Consider the following 12,177-nt stretch of genomic DNA (forward strand, 5'->3'; position numbering starts at 1 on the left):
AACCGCGTGCGGTCATTATTCTTTCTGGTCTGACATAAGTAATTTTAGTATGTTAACCTATACGAGATCCTTCATTAATGTTCCTTCACGAATGATTCCCGTCTATCGTTACTAATTAAAGTGACTTACAGGAACGTCACCTATAAGCATTGGTAGTATGGTTAACCAAGTATAGATTTTCATTGCAGTAACCAAATCGATTTTCTCGTCGAACTATGTCAAGTATAAATAAGCTCATATAAGACTATATAGCTCATGCAAGAACTGAGTAGTCACGTAACCTAACCATTTGATCTTTAGGAACTTGAAATTTAATTGGAAACCGCCATTCCGAAGTAATTAATACATAGATAAAAAGGCAAACAGTAGTAGTGGTTCTGTGTTCTGTGTTCTTTTCTTATTTTTACACAATGTGAATGTGCTTTAGTCATCTGTTATTGTCATTATTTGGATGATGTTTTCAAGTAGTAAAGTAGCAGTTTATTTATTATAAAACATATCGCTCTTTAGGTATATATATATATATATATATATATATATACATATGTATATATATACATACATACATATACCATCGCTAATACGAAATTCCAAACATTATCTACTTACAGGTGATGCATTCTGAGGACATTCGATTCGTAATATCCTCGTTTTATAAGATTCGATCAGTATCTGCGTCAGGGGGGTTAAATACGGTCAGGGCCCGCAGTCCTTGGGTGACAATTCTATATAAAAAAAAACAGATAATTGATTTCTGAAATTGATTTGAAGAAAAAGTGAAGACACCCCAACTTCAAAAAAAAAATCAGAAAGAAAAAAATGATTGTCATTCCTGTGCTGTTATCAACAAGATATTTCATATGACCTGAAACTAGAACACATAGCGTCTATAGGCGTCTAGCGGATACAGGTGAAATATTTATGGTATTCCCCCTTTATGGCGTTTTTTTTTTAGTTTGCTGGTGGCTAGTCCATTTTGTTCTGATTTTTAATTAAAGACACAAAGAAAATGTTATCTGCACTATTTTTTTTTTTCATTTTCTACTTCCTAATCGAAAAAGTTAATATAAAGCGACCTCACATTTGCTTTAACATTTTACCTTTGGTCCATCTGAAAAGTGCGCAAAAAACCAATGCCGTACCTACCAAGCGATGATATATTTTTTAAGAATATGTTCATACACTACGACAAAAACGAATTAAACTTAAAAAGTACAAATTCAAAATCTTAATACTAAATACTAAATACAGAAATGAACTTCAACATAACACTGACAAATGTCCAGTTTTTTAAGTACTCCGCGTTGTGTGTATATATATATATATATATATATATATATATATATATATATATATATATATATATATGATTGTCCAGTTTTTAAAGTACTCCGCGTTGTGTATATATATATTGATATATATATATATATATATATATATATATATATATATATATATATATATTTATATATATATATATATGAGTTGGTTAGCATCATGTTTGATCGTTATAATAAGGCAAATATGTCACCAAACTAGAACTAGCATTGTTCGACACAGGTGACAAACGCCTACAGTGGAATTGCGACCTTCCTTACCGGTTTCGAACCTCTGGACATACAATCAGCGTCCATAGCCTAGTGGTAAGGGTGTCCGCCTGTCAAGCGGGAGGCCCGTGTTCGGATCCCCGTAGAGGCTGGCAGTGGCGGAGCTAGGGGTATTGGTCAGGGGGCGAGAATGATCTGTAGGGGCGCTTTCGACACTATCTAAGCGGAGCGCCACCACAGGTTGGCGCGGAACGTACAGAATTTATTTGAGTAAAGATACTCCCTAGATCGCCGGAAAAGACCCTTTCCGGGCCTTGCTAATTTGCAGATAAACGAAGAATAAATAGGTGTCATCGCCATTTTGTCAGAAAATTACATCAACAAAATGTGACAAATGTCAATTGGTAGATGAGAGAGCCAAAAAAAAAGTCAATAATCGCAAATAAGTAAAAAGTTGTAGCTGAAAAGGGCGCCAGCATTCCATTTGAGTCCGTCAGGGAGGGTGGCATCCGCCCCCCCCCCTGACTGTATGGACGCTCCGCCACTGGAGGCTGGAAGTTTATTCACTGTTCAATTATGATATATACTATATCAAAAATTAACAAATCGTTCATCAAAAACTGAGGTTAACGTAACTACAAATGTGTCTTTTGTACAGCAATTCTTACTTCTCTGCTCTTATAAGGAAAGCCAGTGTTGTTCTTTTTGTCATTTATAAATCTGCAAAATAATCATTAATAGTACTAATTTCTTTCCCTCCAGTTCGTTCAGTCACTCCGTATTGTAACATATGACGCATTGACGTTAATCAACAACTATTATGACATCTTAACTGATGCCTTGAAGACAAAAAAAAATCCTCTTTGAAGAAATTTAATTCAAAACCGAAAGACAATTTAGACGAGACAAACTTTCATCCGTCGATATTTATCATTGTGATCTTACTAAGCCTTGTTGAAGACTATTTAAGAGCCACCACAGTCATAAAACAAATAGATTTCTTAGTATAGGATGAGTCCACAGCTTTACTAACATGACGTGGCAGTTCTGCCAATATCGTAAACAGATGAATCGTTTCTCTAAAACGACAGTTTTACAACCTCTTCAAGCTCTCTGTCTAAAAAGGTTGAGACTATTAAAAAGTTGCCATGGAGTACTTTTGTGATTGAGCCATTATGCACAACGACGAAGAGGATAATTTATAGCACAAAGCTAATATTCTGATAACATTTAGGAAAACCTTTATCATTAAAAGGCAGTCATAAAAGAGATCCAATTGGGATTGGAGAGATAACCACCTTTTTTATGAAGTACATCCTAAGTGGATGAATAATACAAATATACGTTGAAGTATATGCAACATAATGAATGCTTTAGAAGCAAACACCAGCACAGGGTTAATTTTAAAGGCGTTTAACCGGATCTATTCCTTTTATCTAATAACACATGCGAGAGAAGAAGATCAGTTGGCTGGTTGCGAGTTATGCCTCTACTGATATGTAACAACATGTTTCAAAAAATACACTGAATTATTCATATTCAGCCCACTGCTTATTGTAAGTTTATTGGCCTATATTGTAAGTAAAGCAACGGTAGTCAATATCTATGACATTAAACAAGGGTTTTGGGTAGAATTCTTCCTTTTTCACGCCCCCCCCCCCTCCCCCAACACACACAAACACACAAAAGAATAATAATATTAAAAGTGCCTATAGGACTTATCAGCATAACCTCGTGTGTAGACATTCACGGCTAATGGGATTTTCTCCCTTCTGGAGTACCTCCACCCCCACACCCCCGACACGGGAATCGTCTTCAATGACCCAGACCAGGCACCCCTTTCAATATCCTAAATCCTCCCCTTTTGAACAATCTTTCATTCCGTATTCATTAAGATTGTATATTTACTTTGATGTGAAAATGTCTGACGCCCTCTCTCGGACTACTTTTCGTTCGAATGATCGTTCTTCATCGTAGGATGATCTTGGTCTTTTATACACGTAGCTGATTGATAGTTTTCCCGCCAATTGTTGTTGGAAGGTACATGTATATGTCTTCCTATGATATAATATTAATTAGACAATTAGACAAACAGAGGAACATTTTCAGAAAAAAAAAACTTTGATCGTTATGTGAGGAAAATATTATACTTTGCAGGAAATAAGAGATTTTCACATTTTGACCACTTCGTCTGAAGGCAGCACACACTTACAATCAATTTTAATTTCTTCCAGTTATAGCATATACCTATATACTGAGGTACCTTCACGAAGTTTATTGAGGGCAGTTCACCTCAAATTCATAGTTTCTTCAAAAGAGGATTGGAAACCATCCATACACTCCCAGGTGTCGTTTTAACTACTACCACGTCCCACAGAAGCAGTGATCCCTCCAATCCACCTCAATCCGCCTCACCCACTCACCCCACCATTCCCGCAAACTTTCTGAGGAACTGTATGATAAACACACTCTCATGCAACATACCATAATGCCTTTTCCCCACTAGGCTACTTTATATATGTTTATCTATCTATATCTATATCTATATATATATATATATATATATATATATATATATATATATATATATATATATATATATATATATATATATATATATATATATATATATATATATATATATAGAATATCTATGAACACTACTGTGCAGTGACAAGTACCTTCCGTCCACGATTGAAGCATAGTACGTTATGTTCATGTGCGAGTTGTTTGTGCACTCATTGGGTTTGTTTACTTCACGGTCTTCCGTTACACTCGCCTTCTTAAATATGAACGTTTCGCGCGAAGTCTTCGAGAAAAGTAACACTTGTGGGCTGGGATGGTGACTGTCAATGACGCAGGCGGCTTGAATGTGATGAGAGTTAAGAATGGGGGGGGGGGGAGGGGGGATAGAGCCTAATATTTATTGATTTACCATCCTCGGAAAGTCTTCACATTTGATAATATAACCGCAAGACACTTAATGATAGGCTTGCAAACCTGTCACAAGTAAATTCTATTTTAAAGTATTTCTTAATTAACTTATGACAGCGATTTTTACTGCTTACGTATTCATTCGACTGCGTCATCTATTAACAACCAATCAGCACGCAGCTTGTGGAATAAAAAGCGAATCGTAGAGTCGAGTAGACAACCATTTCTTTGGAACGCCCTCCAACAAGACATTTAATTTTTTTGGAACTTGTGTGAACACGTTAACGTGGAAAGATAATTGGGTGAGTACAGTGCTCCTTTATATTTGATTTTGAAAGTTGTTTTTTTTTTCAAGTCGAAAGAAATATTTTGTCTGTAGAAAGTGTTAACAAAAAAAAAAACAATTACACACTCAACACATTACTCTGTTGCTATTTATACTTAAAACCTATTATCTTACTGTTTTGTGTGATGATTTTGCTATTTTCGTTTCTTGATTTTCCCCCCTTTGTTTTGGTCACTTGGACGAGGTATTTCCTAATACATTGCAGTTTAATCGTCTGGTTTTGAAATGAGGTAAGGCTCAGGGAGAGGAGAAGGGCTTGGAGATATGATAAGTATTGTACCGTAGGCTTGTATTGATCCGTTACACGTTTGTTTCTAAATTCTCACCCTTAAAAAATACATTTGAATAGGTTAATTTGTCGAATGAGAAATTGCAAAATTCACATAATTTCGAATTGAACATGAAAAACGAGAGCGTTTCGAAATCGTACTTTGTTGTTTGCTCTTTACTAGATTGCCGAACAGATATACTTCCTATAGAATCGAGATTTTATAATTAAATTTATCAGTGAGACATTGAACAGTGTGTAATTGAATTAATTGACGACGGGCTCGTGTTTCCTGTGTCTGTCTCTTTTGTGTTTATATTAAGGATTGCTATTTTGAGATGCGTCTTCTGTATTGGCATTATTTATACGACATGTTAGCAAACTTGTTCTTGACGCGACAATTGCACGGTGAATTAACCATTGAAACATTTCCTTTTCAATGTTTCATTTTATTTTAAATGTGTTTATTGTTTGAAATGTTTTATTATTGGGGTTATGATAAGCATGAGCGTATAGTTTAATAATACGAGAATTTATGCATGCAGGTCTAGTAGGCCTACGTAGTTTGTTCAGTGCTTGTTAAAACTTGTTCCTGAAAATCCCTTGTAACCAAGGGTAACAGTTAGGTAGCATCTATAGTATTGCATGTCCTCTTTCAGACTCTTCAGACATAGGCGAAAACTTGAGAAATTTCTCTCAAATATGCATTGAAGACGTCTTTGGTGATAGTTCATGACATTTCAGCACGACGTAGTTGTAGATAATAGCAAACAAAAGAAGGCCATTGGATGACATACAAGACCATTTGTCCCTATCGACATGTAATGTGTTGTATACATGTTAATTTAGGCCATAATGTCTTAGGCTTTCTATTGAATTTATTATGATTATGATTATTTTATTTTTTTGCATCTGCGTAACTGATCTTATTGTCAGTGTGTTAGACTAAGTAGTCCAGCCACTCTCATAGATTAACCTCAGATGTGTAAAGGGTAATTTCTCAAGAAATAAATAAGTGATATAGAAATACAACATGCACTGATATACATTCTGGTTTCTTGGTCTGCAACATATCAATCATCATTTTATGTTCAAAAGTCAACATTCAAACACTGTTTACTGTTGAGGTGTCAAGTTTGATCTATTCCTTGATCTGCATATAATGGCCAAGATGGTATCAGAAATAATAACGCAAACGTTGCTTTGTAAGTGAAATGTTAACATAGAGTACTGAAAATATCATCGCCGATACTATATTTTGCTGTAAAGGGAGATTCAATAAAGTGTGTAATAGAAAGAGAGTCATTCCAAGCTCTTGCATGACATAGACTTTCCAAACGTAGGCTACAAAGTAAATTCATCTGCAGGGTTTCATCAAAAAGATAGCTGCAGTAAAATCCAAAGAGAAACAAAGACAAAAGATCGGCAACTGTACGAGTCTTTCCGATCAATTAAAAAGGTAACTTGTCTCACACCATCTAGACACTTAATCAATGACTCATTCCTACATGGTTTCAATGTTCAAGTTTCTGGAATCATAAATTATATAATATAAGTCTTTGAAATAGGTATTACCGATGAAAGATATCTCTGCCTTCTTTAGAAAAAGGAATGACAACTTTCCTAATGGAAATTTGTCTGGAAATATTGAAATAAGTTTGAAAACGCTTAAGTGCTATATGCGACAGATAATCTATAAAACAAAAGAGGAGATGTTTGCCTTTAACACCCTTAATTGCCGACGATTTTATCAAACTTACCCCGCTATTATAATATTGAGAAAGATCAATGACAGGCACTTTTGTTTTCAATGTATTGACTTAAGCAACAATCCTTAGTCAATAATTGATGGTTGCGTTCCTTTCAAATAAAATTTACAAAAGAGACAAAGGAAACTTGAGCATCCAGACTATTTTCCATATGCAGAAAGTAAACCTGAAATTACTTTCAATATTTTAAAATGAAACTTGAATTTTGAAAGGATTTTAGTATCAAATAACATCAATGACAAGCTATCCTTAACATACCCAAATCACCCGTATGAATGTATCATGAAGAGGTCAAGGGTCAGATGACTACTGCAGAACACCTTATTATGAAAACCCGGTATATATGGAATGACATATCCACAGGAACATACATTGCCATTAATGGCAGCACGCTTGTTTCTTCACAAGCAAAACTATTTTGTTGCTGGTATTTGGAGGTGGGGTAAGCGGGTGGGGGGGGGGGAGGGAGGGTAAGAGAACTCGGGTGAAATATACAGTATATGTGATAATGTAATTGTTTTGATTAAAACTTGATAATAGTGTGTAAGGCATGTATATCTCCATCGCAGTATAAGCGTGTTTGGAATTTTATAATTTTACTTACTGGCCATCAAAATGACGTCAGAGAACATAACTATATATATTCTCTTGTCAACAACTCATTACGTAAAACAAAGGAAATACATTATACATCTATATCGATCTTCTCATTTATGTACTTATAATACAATGCATTTTCAACTAAAATGCATCATAATAATATATTATGAGAATTTTCACTTCTCATTTTACCCAAAACGTATAAAGGTAGACATTAATAACAATTAATTATATTGTTAAACGTTTAAAACGTTTCACTCCAATTTTCAGACTAAATGTTCAAGATTCAATGAGTACATGATAATATCCGGTAAAATATCCACCTATAGTGTGTGTTTGGTCAAATTAAGGATTTTTTAATCGTCTAATTTATTTCGATCTTTCATTAATGATATTTTTACTCGCTTAAATTCCTTGAACTATCGATGATAAATTGACCCGCATATAGATACACGTTTCCAATTAAAAACCAACCGTTATACATATTGATGAATGGTAGATAAAAATACCCCCCCCCCCCTCTCTGCAGTGAGTTAATAATAGATCCTGCTTCTCTTAATCAATGCGTCCTGTAATTAACATCAAAGCGTCAGCTGATGACGATAATATTTCCGAAAGGATCAAAATCCCAATTTTTTACCCTTTTCTTTTCTTTTCATAAGTCTATATTTTTTCTTCAAAAACATTAAAATAATCACAACTGTAAGGAGTATATACTTGTAGCAAGGTTACGAAACGCCAATCTTAGCTTCCAGCATACATTTCACAAGGTTGCTAATCTCTCCAAAAACCCATGTTACCAACGGGCTTTAAAACAAAGTTTCCTGTTTTAATTCAAATTGCAAATGGCAAACGGCAAACGTTTTCATTTAAAAAAAAAGCTTGAGTGCATGGTAATTAAATACTAGCCTACTTGGACATGAATCGTTTAAGGATATTGTTATGGAATGATTACAAAATATCTCTGATTACTTACCGTAATTGACAAGTATTAGATTTTGACAAAAACTCGAGTTTAAAGTTTCTTAATGCACCAACGGCCTACATAAGAAAACCATCCTTATTATAGGTGATCGAAGGTTAAGAGCCAAAAAAAGGTTTCTTTTTCTCTTCACAATCCGGTAATACAGATGTTTCAAGATCGCTGTTAAAAACCCCATTTTATATAATTCTCTTTATTTTCTGGTATGAAGATGTCAACATAAATATTCAGATCTTTTGTGGCGAATTGCCTCTAGCAACAGCAGAAGTGTATTCTGAATGATCTGATTAGCATATTACTTTACTTCAGGTATTATTATTATTATTATTATTATTATTATTATTATTGACTTGTCGGCATATCACTGGTGTTGTGCGGTAGATTATTTACATATGTATACGTTTAGCGAATATATTCGACGGTAGATCTTAATATTATTCAGTAATGGAAATTTAAGAACAAAGATATGATATTCTCTTTAGATAAAACATCCAAAGTGACATAGAGGCCGGCGCATGCGTATAATCTCTGAATAAGGTTGTCATTTATGTATATAGTAAATATCGTAAAGTTATATACGTAGTCTACTGGCATACACACAAATATTTATCTAAGGTTGGTCAAAGGATGTGAGAATTGAAGTACAAGTGAAAAAAAAAATGAGTACCAATACAAATACAATTCACCTTGAATTCGAGTACAATGCTCTGTGCGCGATAACGAGTACGTATATAAATCTTGCTGTGAGTAGATTCCTAAATCGAGTACCTGTCCATAATGGTGAGTACGTGGTAGGGAGTACAAACAGCCACACTAGAGTACGGGTAAGAGGATGGAATCACTACTAGATGGGGTGGAATGTAGGAGCTGGAATTAACGTTGGAAGTCCTATATACAAAATTGGTATAAGGTACTTTACAAATATGAATACATTAATGTTATTTTAGTCTATTATCGAAGTATTAGAAGAGACAAAAGTACCCTGAAACTTGTTCAATTATTCGATTATTAAGTCGAATCTTCTAGCAGCTCCCTTATAATATCCATAATGCATAGCAAAGAAAAAAATACCATGGAATATTTGCAATAGCATATAAGAAAAGGATATTCCATGCCTCAATTATTATACTGTAATATTTAAACGAAGTAAGTTTTAAAATGATAACCGTTGTATATACAAAAAAGCAGTTAACATTATTCCACGAGCAAACACTATGGTCGCTAAGTACGTTGAGGAAATACTGTACATATTTAATATAACAGCTTGAGCAAATATCAAACTCGTTGCTCTTTCGGTCTCGTTTATATTTCTTCCCGTCTTCTTTGAGGAGGGAGGGAGGAGGGGGGGGGGGGTTTACAAGTAATAGTTGGCAGTCATTGAAAACGATGCACGAACAAAACGTTTCCTAACCTGATTTAATAATGTCTGTCGTTAACAGAGAACAGTTCTCCCAGACTGCTAAATAATCTAACGTTGTAAACTCTCTGCTAGATGACCAACTAATGAAAGCCACCAATTTAACTAATTTGGTATAGATAGTAGACCTCCCCCCAAACAGTAGGTATGCTACCCCCCCCCCCCCCCGTGCTTGAAGTATGAAATACTTCGTGACGTCACAGGGATGCATGTGATGTCAAAAAAAAACCTTTTAGAATCTTGGGATAAAGGGTATCCATTAGTGCAATTGCATCTCAACTCGGAACCTGTATATATATATATATAAATATATATAAATATATATATATATATATATATATATATATATATATATATATATATATATATATATATATATATATATATATATATATATATACTTTCCATCTTATAAAGTTTACAGTGAGTCATGATGCATAAAACATCTGTATATAACATACTATTTTTTGTATAATAAATGCACAAAATTTTATTGCGAGAATAATGGACCATGGAATGATAAATATATTTCATTTGTTCTGATCGAATATCTGTATGTTCTTTTTACTTTCAAGGAATGGAGTCATTACCCACCAAGGCATGTTATGATAAAATCTAGAGGACATCATATTCAATATGAACTTTGCTATTTTACTAACTTTTTGTGTGTGTGAATGTTGTCGAATAAAAGACTCCTTATTTGGAATATTAGTCAACTTTTTCTGTTTCTTTGTTACGCAAATTACCACCCATTACCACAAAGCACAGCATTAATGTCAACCGTAATATATTTTGATAGATTGAGTTATTAATTTTAGGCTTCAAATACCAAACCATGCTTGTCAATTGTGTAATAAACCGTGAAGAAGATCAAATATTAGCCACTGCGAAACTGCCAACAAATCAAAGTTGAATGCCGTACAAGAGTTTATTATTTACATCAATGCATTACTGCAGTGTAAATTCAGGCCCGTAGACAGATTTCGAGCTTTGGGTAACCAAGAAATTACGTTTGTTGATGTCAGTCCTGTGGAGGGGTATGAGAGGGGGAGGGGGCGGGTGTCCTCTATGAATTGCGTTGGTTTCAGTAATGGGGACCAATGCAAAGTGGTGCAATAATTTCCACCACTTTAACTAGATGTGTGTATAGTACAAGTTTTTAAATGTTATCACTGCATACGACTTGACGTGACATACAACTTGATATGTCTTGTAGTAAGTCCTGCATTAGTCTGTAAGGGTTTAAAGGGATATTCTTCCGGTGGCATAAAATGCGACACTTAAGTGGAAACGTTCACAAGTTAGTTGAAAATCCTCACGATGTGGTTGATTGAGTGTAACCTACTTTGGCTAGCAAAACCCCGGAAGCCTCCGCCCTATAGTTGTCAACAACAGGGTGGTCTATGATATCCAAAACGCCAAATGTTCCTTCAAAAGTTTTAATTTCCTTTTGTTATCCTCTTATTGGTTTATCCCTGATACAGCTGGAATGTTTGCTTATTTTCCAATATTCTCTGTGTTTGAAATTTCAACATTTTTTAGTAGAATAATTCATTATCTCTGTAAATAATGGAGCTCAAATATGTTATATAATATACCAACAACCTTTTCAGCTGAAGTGCCATAGTGGTACTAATCTCAATACTGTTGCCAGATGCAACCACAAAATAACACTAAATTTGAAGAAACAAAAATCATTTCTTTGTTCTACACAAAGTTCATTGAGGATGTGGTTTTGTTTACCTAAAGATGCTATTTTTTAGGAAATCACTTTTAGCCACCGGAACATCTGGTATTTTTTAATTTTTCGTTTTTAAATTTTCTCATATTTTCTCAACTTTACAATGTGGTATTAGTTTACAATGAACAATAAAGTGGACCTTAACACACCACTCGTTATATCGTATTATCGAGCTTTACTCAACAGGAACTTAATTTCCGTGTAATATCATAGCCAACGTCGAAAATTTTTGTTATTTGAACGAAATGTCAGCCATTTACCTTTGTTCAACATTTTCCTGATGAAGAATTAGTTTTTTTTTGTAAGATTGCTTAAATCATCTTTGGTGTTTCTCTGGCTATTGGCAACACCGTAAGGTAATATTTCGTGTTGTCAGTTATATACGTAAGTTTACCGTGTAATTACTGATTGCCTTTAGGAAGACAAAGTATTACGTTACTGATTGAGAGAAAAAGAGCAATTTTCTTTGTAGAGTAAGAACAAAATGTGTCAAGAGATATAATTCAACGAAAAGGATGAGAGGGGCTGAAACGATTTATCTTCGTTATTTCAACTAATCCGTTTTCTGACTTT

The 12,177-nt window shown here is 34.3% G+C and overlaps 1 protein-coding gene and 1 long non-coding RNA gene across 2 annotated transcripts in view; one reads left to right on the forward strand and one right to left on the reverse strand.

Moving 5' to 3' along the window:
• Positions 1–613: 613 nt before the first annotated feature.
• Positions 614–12,177, reverse strand: part of LOC139975399 (uncharacterized) — a 69,038-nt gene continuing 57,474 nt past the window's right edge. The window contains exon 3 of the long non-coding RNA XR_011795730.1: positions 614–725. This is a non-coding gene — a long non-coding RNA (uncharacterized lncRNA). The remainder of the gene's footprint in view (positions 726–12,177) is intronic.
• Positions 4,629–12,177, forward strand: part of LOC139974965 (uncharacterized) — a 32,862-nt gene continuing 25,313 nt past the window's right edge. Inside the window, exon 1 of the mRNA XM_071982533.1 lies at positions 4,629–4,783. The gene's annotated coding sequence lies outside the window, so the exon portion shown is untranslated. The remainder of the gene's footprint in view (positions 4,784–12,177) is intronic.

Source organism: Apostichopus japonicus, chromosome 10, assembly GCF_037975245.1.
Source record: "Apostichopus japonicus isolate 1M-3 chromosome 10, ASM3797524v1, whole genome shotgun sequence".
In the NCBI taxonomy this organism is placed as follows: Eukaryota; Metazoa; Echinodermata; class Holothuroidea; order Aspidochirotida; family Stichopodidae; genus Apostichopus; species Apostichopus japonicus.